The 12303-nt window shown below is 35.4% G+C and overlaps 1 protein-coding gene across 1 annotated transcript in view; it reads right to left on the bottom strand.

Moving 5' to 3' along the window:
* Positions 1-11679, bottom strand: part of LOC128029024 (rho guanine nucleotide exchange factor TIAM1-like) — a 77177-nt gene extending 65498 nt beyond the window's left edge. The window contains exon 1 of the mRNA XM_052616469.1: positions 11495-11679. The gene's annotated coding sequence lies outside the window, so the exon portion shown is untranslated. The remainder of the gene's footprint in view (positions 1-11494) is intronic.
* Between the last annotated feature and the right edge of the window lie 624 nt (positions 11680-12303).

Below are 12303 nucleotides of genomic sequence, written 5' to 3'. Positions count from 1 at the left end.
ATGCAGGATATTTTTGCAATTTTACGCAATGAAATTGCGTGAACTTGCAAAAACTGCGGTTTGATGAAAAAGAGAAAAAAAGTTGATTCTCCCAACACCTTTTTCTCACTAGGCTACTACCTTAATGTAAAGAGTAATTTCTTATTACTTCCTATGAGAAGCGAGCATACTAAATCACAGAATATTTAAGTTGCAATCTCTTACTGCAACGTAAATTATTTTACATACTACTAATATAATTACAACTGTAAGTACTGTTCTGTAACAAAAAAGTGCAATCTTACAACTGTAAAGTTGCATCAACTTCTGAATGAAACTACAACAGTGTTAGTAGCCTAGTGAGAAGGGGGTGTTGGGGGAATCACCTTTTTTTCTCTATTTCATCAAACCACAGTTTTCGCAATCGCAAGTTCTCGCAACATAATTTGGCTCCACTGTCATGTAACAAATCGGGATTTTGCGCTTATTTTTGTTGGCAAATAATAATGATTTGCGCGCTTCAAGTTTCACCCTGGTTTCACCACCGCGGAGTTTGCAGATGATGTTCACATCACGTAATTACGTCACTTCATAAGGTAACCATGGCAATAAGGAGAAAATGTTTTTTTTTTTTTTTCCTCTCTCTATTGATTGTAAGCTACATACCCCTTTATTGTGTTTTATTTCTCTTCTTCTCCTCTATCTTCTTTATTTGTTAATGTTCTCCTGAAGGTGATTGTATATTTTCATCCAATTTCTTGAATTAAAAAAAATAATAATAATAAATAAAAAAATAGGGGAAAAATGGCGCTTTACGTGAAGTAAACGCAACATTTTTCAACTTTCTGCTAATATATATGTGAGTTTTTTGCTACGAAAATACAGGGATTATGAAATCATGCTAGCCCCGCATATTTTGCTTTCTGAAATCGGCAATTTATGCGGAAAAAGAGTGGCGTATTTGAAAAAATATGCGGCCTTTGACTGATTATGCATTAAATCAGGCGATCGCATAATCACATTTTTCTGGAGGGACTGTTCATTATGCAATAACACTGCTAATGATGTCATAGCTATAACTGGTTGAGAGAAAGTTAGTTTAACTGCCAGTATAGCAATTACACACCTGGTTTAGGAGTATAACCCCCAAGGCCTCATGCATTAAACATGAGCAGAACAAATATCTGTTCATTGTTTGTAAAACAGTAGATTTATTGCTTGATTGTGTTCAAATGCAAATCTAAAAAAAATTAAATGTAAAAATGCATTTGTGAAAAAAATCGCACTGAAAAATGCATAATAATATTGTGTCTGAAATTGAGCTTATCTTTATCATTATGCCTTAAAGCAAACAAAACGGCCCTAAAACCAGTTTCCTCGATTGGATAATGCACAGAATGAGAACAGCAAACGATGAAAGTAAAGGACAAGCAAACGTGACATCTTCTTCAAACTGAGGCGACACAAGTCACTTTCAGTAACGATCAGGGACTTTACCTTCACCGTCTGCCGTGTTTGCATTAGCTTTTCTGATGACATTCACTGAGGAATTCAATAAAGCATCCCCAACTGAGACAAAAAACATCAGTGTTCCCACAGAGAAGCATCTACTGTTCCTGAATCCACAATATTTAATTGACCCAGGAGAGAGGTTTACACCAAACGCTAAAGCTAGCAGCCTAACTGGGATTTTCGTTTAAAGTCATCGACGCGCCAGCTGCACAGAAATGCACTGCAAATTTGCTCACAGCTATTTGGAATCACGTTCAAAGACAATACATATTCATAAGACTGGAAACAATGCCCTGGCTTAGCAAAAACATGCACAGAAACATGACGTGACTTGGGAATCGCATTCTTGTCTGATTGTAAAACATGACAGAGACGAGAAACACTGCACATCTCATGTGACCGCAAGCGTTTGTTTGTTTGTCATTATCTTTATGTTTTGTCTTATCAAGATAGTCCTGTAATAATTTCACCGTGCCGTTCTGTGAAGAAACCTTCTATCAAGCAGCAGATGAACTGCTTAAAACTGCTTGATTTGCTGTCATCATTAAAGTCTGTTGCAGAAACGGTGCAGAGAGAGACTAAATTCAATACTTAGCTTAACCCTAAGTGTGAATAACAACAACATTAAGAGATAATGGTCAGTTTTTAGTGGTAAAGCAGTTAAATACAGCTTGAGATTTTCCCAAAAATTTCTCTGTGCTATATCGATCAATTAAAAAAGTTGTAAAAGATGAAAAAGTAAACATTAAAATTACATGTAATCAATAGCCAACCATAATACAGATGAGTCCATAGGAACTGCAGAATATCTGTGGGATCTATTATTATATTTTTGATCTAAATGTGGATATTATTTTTAATAGCTTAATATATAATGGATCATTCAAAAGTTTGTGGTCAGTTTAAAATGAATAGTTTTTATTCAGCAAATTGATCAAAAGTGACCGTACAGATATTTATGTTTAAAACATTAAACAATTTTAAAGTTAAAATTAAAAATATTAATTTATTATATTTTCCTTGTATGTTTTGATTAAATAAACGCAGCCTCTGTGACCAGAAGAGCAATGCAAAAAATCACCAAAAACAGTAATGTATATACAATTACTTAAATATAATACTTGAATGCTCCCGTTTAAATTGATAATGTTTGTTATCATTATACAGTCGTTTATATTCTTAAGAGTCTGAAAGGCTTGAGAAGATGACTCAGATGTTCCAGAAACCCTGGATTGAACCTGTAAGATCCCTGTTAGGAAGCAACAGCTGCTAAATATGTTCAGGATCCTTCAATATTTGAGATTCTGGTCCAAATCCCTAATAAATCCCAGGCGTGTTGACTTATGATCTGATCTTCAGTCATTCCCGTTCTTGTAGAAGCAACACACAGCATGAGCATGGAGTAGAGGACGCTTACCGGCCATACCTCACTTCACTTAGGGCTTGAGAAGAAACGGAAATATTTATTACAGTCCTGCTAGGCTTGATCTCAAACAACAAAGACACAGACTCAGTATTAGGGACCAGATGAAAGGGATTGGCTGGAGCATACTGGAGATCATTAGTGAAGATCCCCAGCAGACTCCATCTCATCTCATCTCATCTCCTTCTCCTTCTCTCCAATGTACATCAAAGCAGTCTGTCGCTATGAATGCAAACCAGCCAGAACATGTCATGCAAACTCTCAGACAACCGATGATATGTTGGCATGAGGTTGGCTGATCTTCCTGCACAAGCATGATTGTATTCATTTGATTATCTGCACACACATCACCAGGAGAAAAGGGCGTTCCTGCAGGGTCACATGACTTTGGGCAGCATGACTGCATGCTGATTACTGCACAGTGTGGAAAGACAAAGGTGAGTGGTTCTGACGTCAGATATTTTTGTGTCTTAAAGAAACATTTCACCTTAAATGTGCTCAAAATTTGCTTAAAACTAAAATTAGTTTTGTTTCTTCGCTGGAAATAAAATTGGAGAAATATAGCATTACATCACTTGCTAACCAATGGATGCTCTGCAGTGAATGGGTGCCGTCAGAATGAGAGTCCAAACAGCTGATAAAAACATCACAATAATCCACACCACTCAGTTAACATCTTATGAAGAGCTGCTGAAGGCATTTTGTGTTGCATGGAAAGTTAACAGCAAACAGTTTTGAACGAAATGAGGGTAAGAAACAAATGAACAGAATTTAAATTTTTGGTTGATTTTTTCTTTCAGCATAGTGTCATAAAATATACAAGTGTCTTTGTTTTGCAAATACAGGGCAAATCAAACTGTCCCACAAAAGTAATGATGCATTTCCATATTTGTGCCATCACAATCACACTGACAATCTGCGTCATTAATAAAAATAAATTGAGAACTAGAGTTGAACTAAGGGACAGTCAATGTACATCCGTTCAGACCATCCAGAAAACCAAATGTGGGTCAATTTCAGGAAACTGCCTTTTGTGTCGCTTATATATTCATGAAGGTATACTAATATTAGACATCATGTAAGAGATTTAACCGTTTATTTTGTAAAGCAAAATTACTTTACAATAAAAATGTGAATCTTATTAATGTTCTATTGATTTGTGTTTTTCACTGTCTGTGAAGTCTAAAATGGGTTATGCACTTAAGCAATAAAAACATTGAATGGATGAAGTGTGTCAACATATTTAAGTGAGTGAAATCAGAAAACTTTTGTTTCCCACAGGTCTGAAATATGTTTGCGGTGGAAAATCCTCCTGTTACCCATGGGTCTAAAGTGGGAAAATTATTTCCTGAAGGCTCAGCAGTACAACATCCTGGCACTTTTCCTTTGGAAAGACTAAATTAGTCTTAAACAGACACCTGCAGGTTCCAGCTATTTATTATTCTAGCTCCAGCCAATGCACACCAACAACAATGAAATACGAGTTTCATTTCAATGAGAGCATCTGCCTGCTCTGAAACACAATCACATCAGGCTCACAATAATGTGCTGGCATATTAACTTGTGTATCAGATCTCAGATAAGACTGGAAATGCTAAGTACGAAACCGCTACACGTGACATTTCTCCTCAGCATCGGTCCTCTGTCATGCTAAAGTTACGAGGATCATTTATCTCCTGCATAATTAACAGCATTGACGGATGGTCCTGTTTTATAAGTTTACTCTGATCTTCTGGGCTAACAGAGCCACTTTCAGTTTCCCCACAATCCTCTGCAGGTTCATTAGCCCTAGTGGTGTTATAATGGGTGCTGAGTCACTCCCCAAGTCAGAGCCATGAGCTGGAGTCACCCTCCAGACAATTTATCAGGATTAGGGACAGTTCATCCTACATATTTATCAGGATTAGAGATCATGCATGTGAATCTGAGACTCTGCATGTGCAGGCGTGCATGTCTCCTTCCCAGCATCCATTACTTGCAAAATAAAGATGCATGGTCAATTATGCAAAGCCAACTTCACATCTTTCCTCTCCTAGATTACAGTGATACGAGATTGATGTTTTAAAACATAAATCAAACCAGATACAGACTTAAAGCAGATCAGAACCAATCAGACGTTCTTGTGCAGAGAACCAGCCGGAGTTCTACATTCACTTTAGTTTAGAGCCTGCACAGTGAAATATGAGCACAGGTGTATTGTAATACATATTTCAAGTGTTGTGTTGCTGCACAGTCAGAAACACAGTGAGTATAAGCACCTAAGTGGGTCATCTGAAGCCCCAAGTATCTGGGACAAGCCAATGAGCCACGAGGACTGGTGAAAGTCCAACTCCACACGCTTCACAATGACCAGAATAACAGCTCACAAATGAGAAAAACAGACCTACACATGATATGTAAAAATTGCTAGCCTAAATGCACTGTAAGTCACTTTGGATAAAAGCGTCTGCTAAATGCATTAATTTAATTTAATTTAAATATGGTTCATGACAACTAAGTAGAAGACTTAAGTAGAGACTGTCCAACATATGAGCCAATAATTGGCCATTTTGTGATTATAGCATCAGTGGATTAACAGAACAGCATAATTTCCAGTAAATATTTAATAACACACATATATTTGCAAAAATATTACAATTTAAAAGAAACAATAACAATAATATTAATATATTTAATAGATCTAAAATATTTAGACAAATATATTAATATTTAATTATATCTATAATAAATACATACATTCAATATAATATAAATACTTTAAATATATTACATACCATAGATAGATAGATAGATAGCTTTACATTATTTTAAGAAACATTTTTTATAATACTATATACAGTATCAAAGTGATAAAATATATAATCACATTATTTTAAGATTTTAATATTATGGACAAAATATATAATACAGAAAAATAAATCAATTTAGTAAATAAATTAACTTCTGAAAGGCCAAATAGAAATAAAATAAAATACAGAGACATAAAATAACGTTCAAACTGAATTTTTAATTAGTTTTAATTTACAAAATGTTCATAATAACATCAAATTTACTCCTAAATATCAGTTACTGATACAAACTCTTATTGAGCACTGATCTTGAGTGGTCAACAATATTTTATGAGACATTTCTGCACTTGTTTATAGGGTTTTGCTGCAATACAACACAAGGACACGACACACCGACTGTAAATAAGTGTTTGGACACAAAGCCTTGAGATAATTAATCAACAATCTTTCAGGGTTGAGTTTTGTGACAGGGCATGACAGGTCTTAGTAACAGGCCTAGCACTGATCTTTCTTTTCACAAATCATGGGAATCTTGCAATACAAGTTGCTGCAAAGCACAGATATTCATATTGTATAAGAAAGAAATAAGTAATCCGTTGTACTCCACAGGACTCACTCACAAGACAACTCTGGCCATAATCTCGTGATTAAGGCAATGGAGATGAGTAATGCACAAAGAGGGCCATTTAAATCAACAAGAAACAATCTTAAGCAGTTTGTTTATCTCACTTACATGTTTTCAAGACTCCATCCAAGCAAAGCTGCAAGTATATCAAAATTAATTAAGCCTGTACTCAAGCCAGCATTTTACCTCAGAAATTATCGCTTCATCTCATGAGCCAACACAACGGCACTACCGCACAAATGAGTCACTGGTAACAATGGCTGATGAAGATAAAGTTAAATAAAAACTGGATTTTTCACAATTTCTCAAGCACATGTAAGTGGTGTTTGTCTGTGGCTGTGATCCTCTGCAGTGAATGGGTGCCGTCAGAATGACAGCTGATAATAACATGGCAACAATCAACACCACTCCAGTCCAACAATTACTCACCGCTTGTGAAGTGAAAAACTGCATGTTTGTAAGAAACTAATCCATCAAGGCATTTTATCTTTAAACTGATGCTTCAGGCCAACATGCAAGACCATAATCCATAACAAGACAACTTTTTCACTGTAAAAAAGTAATATTAGGAATGAATGATCCATATTTTTAAAAATCTGCAAGTCATTTAACTAACAGCAAACCAAACAATAACTTTTATATAAATCATTCCAATCTTAGCAACAATCACAATCTAAGACAACGGAGTTAATTTATTTAAAAAGTAATTCGTTACAGTATTAGTAACTGTCAAAGGTATCACGTTACTAATAATAGGGTTCTTTACTCAACTCCAAAGAACCTTTTATGCTAAAAAGGTTCTATAATGACAAGAAAGAACCCTTTTGGCACAGATGTTCTTTATTATTCATTCATATTACATTATTCTGAAACATTTTGTATTTGTAATTAAATTATTGTTTGTAGTAACTTAATATCACATTTTAACCACACACACTAGTATGACTTCATCATGTAACTTTACATTAGCCTAGATGCGTGCACTTTTTAGGCATGATTTGTTTAGGTTTTGAATATACTTCATACTGTTAAAAGGCACATCATTAAAACAAAAAATACGAATTCACAAATCACACCTAAACACGTGTGGAAAACATAATTAGAACTAGCTACTAAATTAGTTAAAAATGCCTATCCCCCCCCAAACTGGTTCAAATGATTCACGATCCCGCTCCGAACTCCTGAACTGACTCAAATGATTCGCGATCCCGCTCCGAACTCGCGAACTGACTCAAATGATCCGCGAACCCGCTACGAACACCCGAACTGACTCAAATGATCTGCGGACCCGCTACGAACTCTCGAACGGATTCAAATAATTCGCGATCCCGCTCCGAACTCCCAAACTGACTCAAATGATTCGCTATCGCCAAACTGACTCAAATGATTCGCGATCCCGCTCCGAACTCACAAACTGACTCAAATGATTCGCGAACCCGCTACGAACTCTCGAACGGATTCAAATGATTCGCGATCCCGCTCCGAACTCCCAAATTGACTCAAATGATTCGCGAACCCGCTCCGAACTGATTCAAATGATTCACACTTCCAACTCCCGAACTGACTCAAATGATTCTCGATCCCCAAACTGACTCAAATGATTCGCGAACCAGCTCCGAACTCCAAAACTCCACTTCAGTCAAAATTAATTAATTTTTAAAAAAGTAACGGACAATGCACCATATGGTAATGGTAACGGCATTCAGCATTTAAATAGGTAAAATCAAAAGAACAATTTTTAATTTTGTCATTGAAGAATGTTTGTGGCCCGTGAATCCTGCTGTCCTTATTGTAAACAAACACAAACCCGTCTGTCTCAGCAAAAACAAATGTTCATTCTCAATTTGTTCTGGAGTGAATGAACAATTCTGTCGACATGTGTATCATATGAACATCACATTAGGAAGATTTCAAATATGCATATTTGGAGTCCTTCCACATGGCATGTTTCATCACAGCACAAAAAAAATGTCAAGATCTGTACAACCCCCCCGTTATTAATACACAAATCCCACAACAGGCCCACACAAACATTATGATAAAGAAGATCCACGACAGCTGGAATAACAAGGAAGACGGGCATAATTAAAAAAAAAGAAAAGACTGAAACAGGTCAAACATTTAAATAGCCATTTTGCATTTAAAATAAAATATGCATGAGTCCTAATTGAGCACCGATTATACAGCTGTTTATTTTAGCATATGGTTGATTGGTGCATATCAATGCATTCCAACGCTTCTCATCTCTCATTTCCAATCTTTATCACATCTGCTCTCTGATAAAGCTTGTTTAACTGAGAATTGAACCTGAGAGAGAGAGTTTTCTCTCTGCCCTGGAGACACATCAAGCTACAACTGAAAGATCTTTAACTAAACACTCTCTGCTTTTCACCGACCTCATATACCACTCAAATTCTCTGGGGTTTCCTTGTCCTGCTTGGGACTTGTATCCATTTTAATGGAGCATTGTACTAGCTTTGTAGATCATAGAAATGATCTCAATAATCTAAGCTTACAAAGCTTTGGGAAATGCCTGGTGAACATATTGGTCATTTTGATTTTGGAATGGACACAAAGTGCAAAGTTGGGTTCCGAAAAATAAAAATTCCATTCATTTTCTCCATAGGTAATTGATTTTCAGTGATAACTTATAAAGCTTTAAATACAGACATACTGTGAGTTTCACGGTTGTTAAAAGATGGTATGCTTTTGTTGAAGCCATCCGTTCACTTTATTTTAACTTATTTTTTAATCAGTTTAAAAGCTGAATGTCTGGCGGAAGGCTATACGATGCTGTACAGAAAATCTCACCAATCAGATTCGCCGTGAATGGAGCTTGCATGGAAATGCACCAATATATGAGGGATTTGAGTCATATCTGAATATTATAAATAACATCTTAGCAACCAAATAGCAATGCAACGTGTCATCCACAAAACCACAGCAGCATGCTTTTGAAGCCTGAAATGTCATTACAAATGGTATCACTAATATAATATAATATAATGCATTTTTATCTATTTAATCAATTAATGGAAATGCACCCAAACATCCATTTTTAAACAGGACCGATCTGCATGTCACCATGTGGCACATATTCTGAGCATCAATGCACCAGATGAGAACACATCAAGAGAAGCCAATCTCTCCACATTTATTCTAGAGGAAAACCTCCAGTGACACGAGCAGTGAAGGACTGTCACGTCCTTGTTTTAAAATCAGCAGTACAGTGCGCTTTGAGCTGTAAGGACAGGGTCACCGGAGAGATTGTGCCCTTGGCATTGACTGAGCATCCTGCAGATGAATTCATAACACACGCATGGACGCGCTCAAACATCTGATGCATCTCGAACACATCTGTTGACTTACAGTAGATTAACAGTATGAAAGAACTTCTTTCATTCTTTCTTCAGTAGCAAAGAAATCAAGGTATTTGAGGAAAACATTTCATTGTTTTTTTCCATATAATGGTATTCAATGGGGTCTGACAGGATGAAAAAATTGCTGAAATTATAAAAATAACCCCATTCAAAAGTTTGGGAACCCTTGGTTCTTTTAATACTGTGTGTGGTTACCTGATGATCCTCGACTGTCTTTCTGTTTTGTGATGGTTGTGCATGAGTCCCTTGATTGTTCTGAACAGTTAAACTGAGAACTGATCTTCAGAAAAATCTTTAAGGTCCTGCAGATTCTTCAGTTTTCCAGCATCGTTGCATATTTGAACCCTTTCCAGCAGTGACTTTATGATTTTGAGATCCATTTTTATTTTGAGGCACAATTGAGGCACTCAAAGACAACTATTAAAAAAGATTCAAACATTCACTGATGCTCTAGTGAGAAAAAAAAATTTGGGAATTTGAAGATCAAGGTAAATTGTACTTAATTTCTCTTCAGGGAAACAAACAAGTATCTTCTGTTGCTTACGAAGGGCAGAACTAAATGGAAAAAAATCATATTTCAACAAAATAAGAAAAATTTGGACATCTTCTTCGTGTTGAAAGGTTTTCACATTGCAAGAAGAGCATTTGTTGTTGAAAAGTATATTAAGAGCTTTACACAAGGTATATATATATATATATATATATATATATATATATATATATATATATATATATATATATATTTTATTTTATTTTTTTGACAAATTGTTTCGCTAGATAAACCCCTTAATTCCTCGGCTGGGATCATGTAAATAACTTTGAAGATGCAATTTGGACCTTCAGCCCGTTGTCCACCATTGAACTCCATTATATGGAGAAAAATCCTGGAACGTTTTTCTCAAAAACCTTTCATTTCTTTGCTACTGAAGACAGAAAGACATGAACATATTGGATGACATGGGGGTGAGTAAATTACCAGGAATTTTTTATTCTGAAAGAGAACTAATCCTTTAAATGTTACCACACGGTTTGCATTATTTTTGGGAACCAACTTCTAACATTCTAGAAACAATCTTTTATGTTTTTAATAACCAAAGACTACCGTTCCCAGAACATTAATGTAAGGTTTTTGTTTAATCACCCTATAAGAAGAAACAGGTCCTTTAAAGGTTATTTTCAGAACCACAAACTAATGTTGTCTGAATGTTAAGGAATGTTTTTGTTTGACAGCCTAAGAACTTACACAAGCTTACATTAAGGTTTATTTGATTTACAACCATACTGCCCTAGTAAAAAATCCTGAAGCAATATGTAACGTTATAGTATTACAATTTGTATCATAATCTGGAACAATTGTATGAATCAAAATATGAATCCAAAAAATAATCAAATAAGACGCTACTGGATTAACTTAAAAGTTTTCAGATGCTTAATTTGTTATGTTTCACACGGGCATCTGGAAAACTATGACCTAAAAACATATTTTTTGTATGTTGTAAATTCTCATTATAGGATCCTTTAGGATTGCTTTCTAATTCTGACAGAATTTCCGTTAGAAATTTCTGATCAGGGCGGGAACCAAAAACGGTTAGCTGAGAATCACTAGCCTAAACGCAACCTAGATAAACAAACACAATTACTGCGAGTCAATTAACATTTCGCGCCCAGCACGCGCGGTCTCTAGTGATGCCGCAGTCACGTGCCTCAGCATTTCTGTCGCCTCATCGCAATTCCGCGAAAAAATAATGCCATTCATTTGTAAATGTGTATTATTGTATGTACATACCCGTCATAATTCCGAACGGTGTCCTGCGTGTGAGGTGACTGAGAGACATCATAGCGTCCAGCGCGTCTCTCCGGTCAGACGCGGCGCTCCGCGCGCGCACACGTGCTTTCAGTGAGGAGAGCGCGCGCTGTACCCGTGGAACACTCTTACCGGACGCGCGCACGCACTTGTTGGAACTATGCTGGCCCATCGAGAAAAATGATTATTTAGTAATTAGTCAATAATAGATTATTATATAAAATACAAGACATTATAAATATTATACTATTACTTTTATTTTTAAATCATCACTAGAATTACATTATTATTTTTTCAATTATTTCTAGAATAATATCTATTTTTATTTAAATATTGTTTTTTATTACACTAGATACAAATAATCATCACAAAATAATGAAATAGTAATATGTTAATAGTAATAGTAATACATTAGTAATATATTATTATAACATATAATCTTGAAATTATCCTTGTTTCTTTGTTTAAAGCTAAATAGCCTGTCTTTAAAAGCATAAATAGAACTACAGCAAAATATCTATTCATAACACACACATCTACTCAACTGATGAATATTAAATATATGCCACGGATTTTTTACTCATGGATTGAGCTGGACACTTCCAGAATGATTCAACTTTTTTATATATTTTTGTAATAACCTGTCTTTCATATGAATTAACATTCAAATTAATTAACAACTAAAATATAGTTCATATTTAATCTTAATTGACACGTGTGTTGAGAACAGGGTTGTTTTAGCGTAATTATAATAAGTGTAATTTTAATAAAGTTCAGGTTTCAGTATTTTT

The sequence above is a fragment of the Carassius gibelio genome, chromosome A15, assembly GCF_023724105.1.
Source record: "Carassius gibelio isolate Cgi1373 ecotype wild population from Czech Republic chromosome A15, carGib1.2-hapl.c, whole genome shotgun sequence".
Taxonomy (NCBI): Eukaryota; Metazoa; Chordata; class Actinopteri; order Cypriniformes; family Cyprinidae; genus Carassius; species Carassius gibelio.
This window is presented reverse-complemented; position numbering and strand designations above follow the sequence as displayed.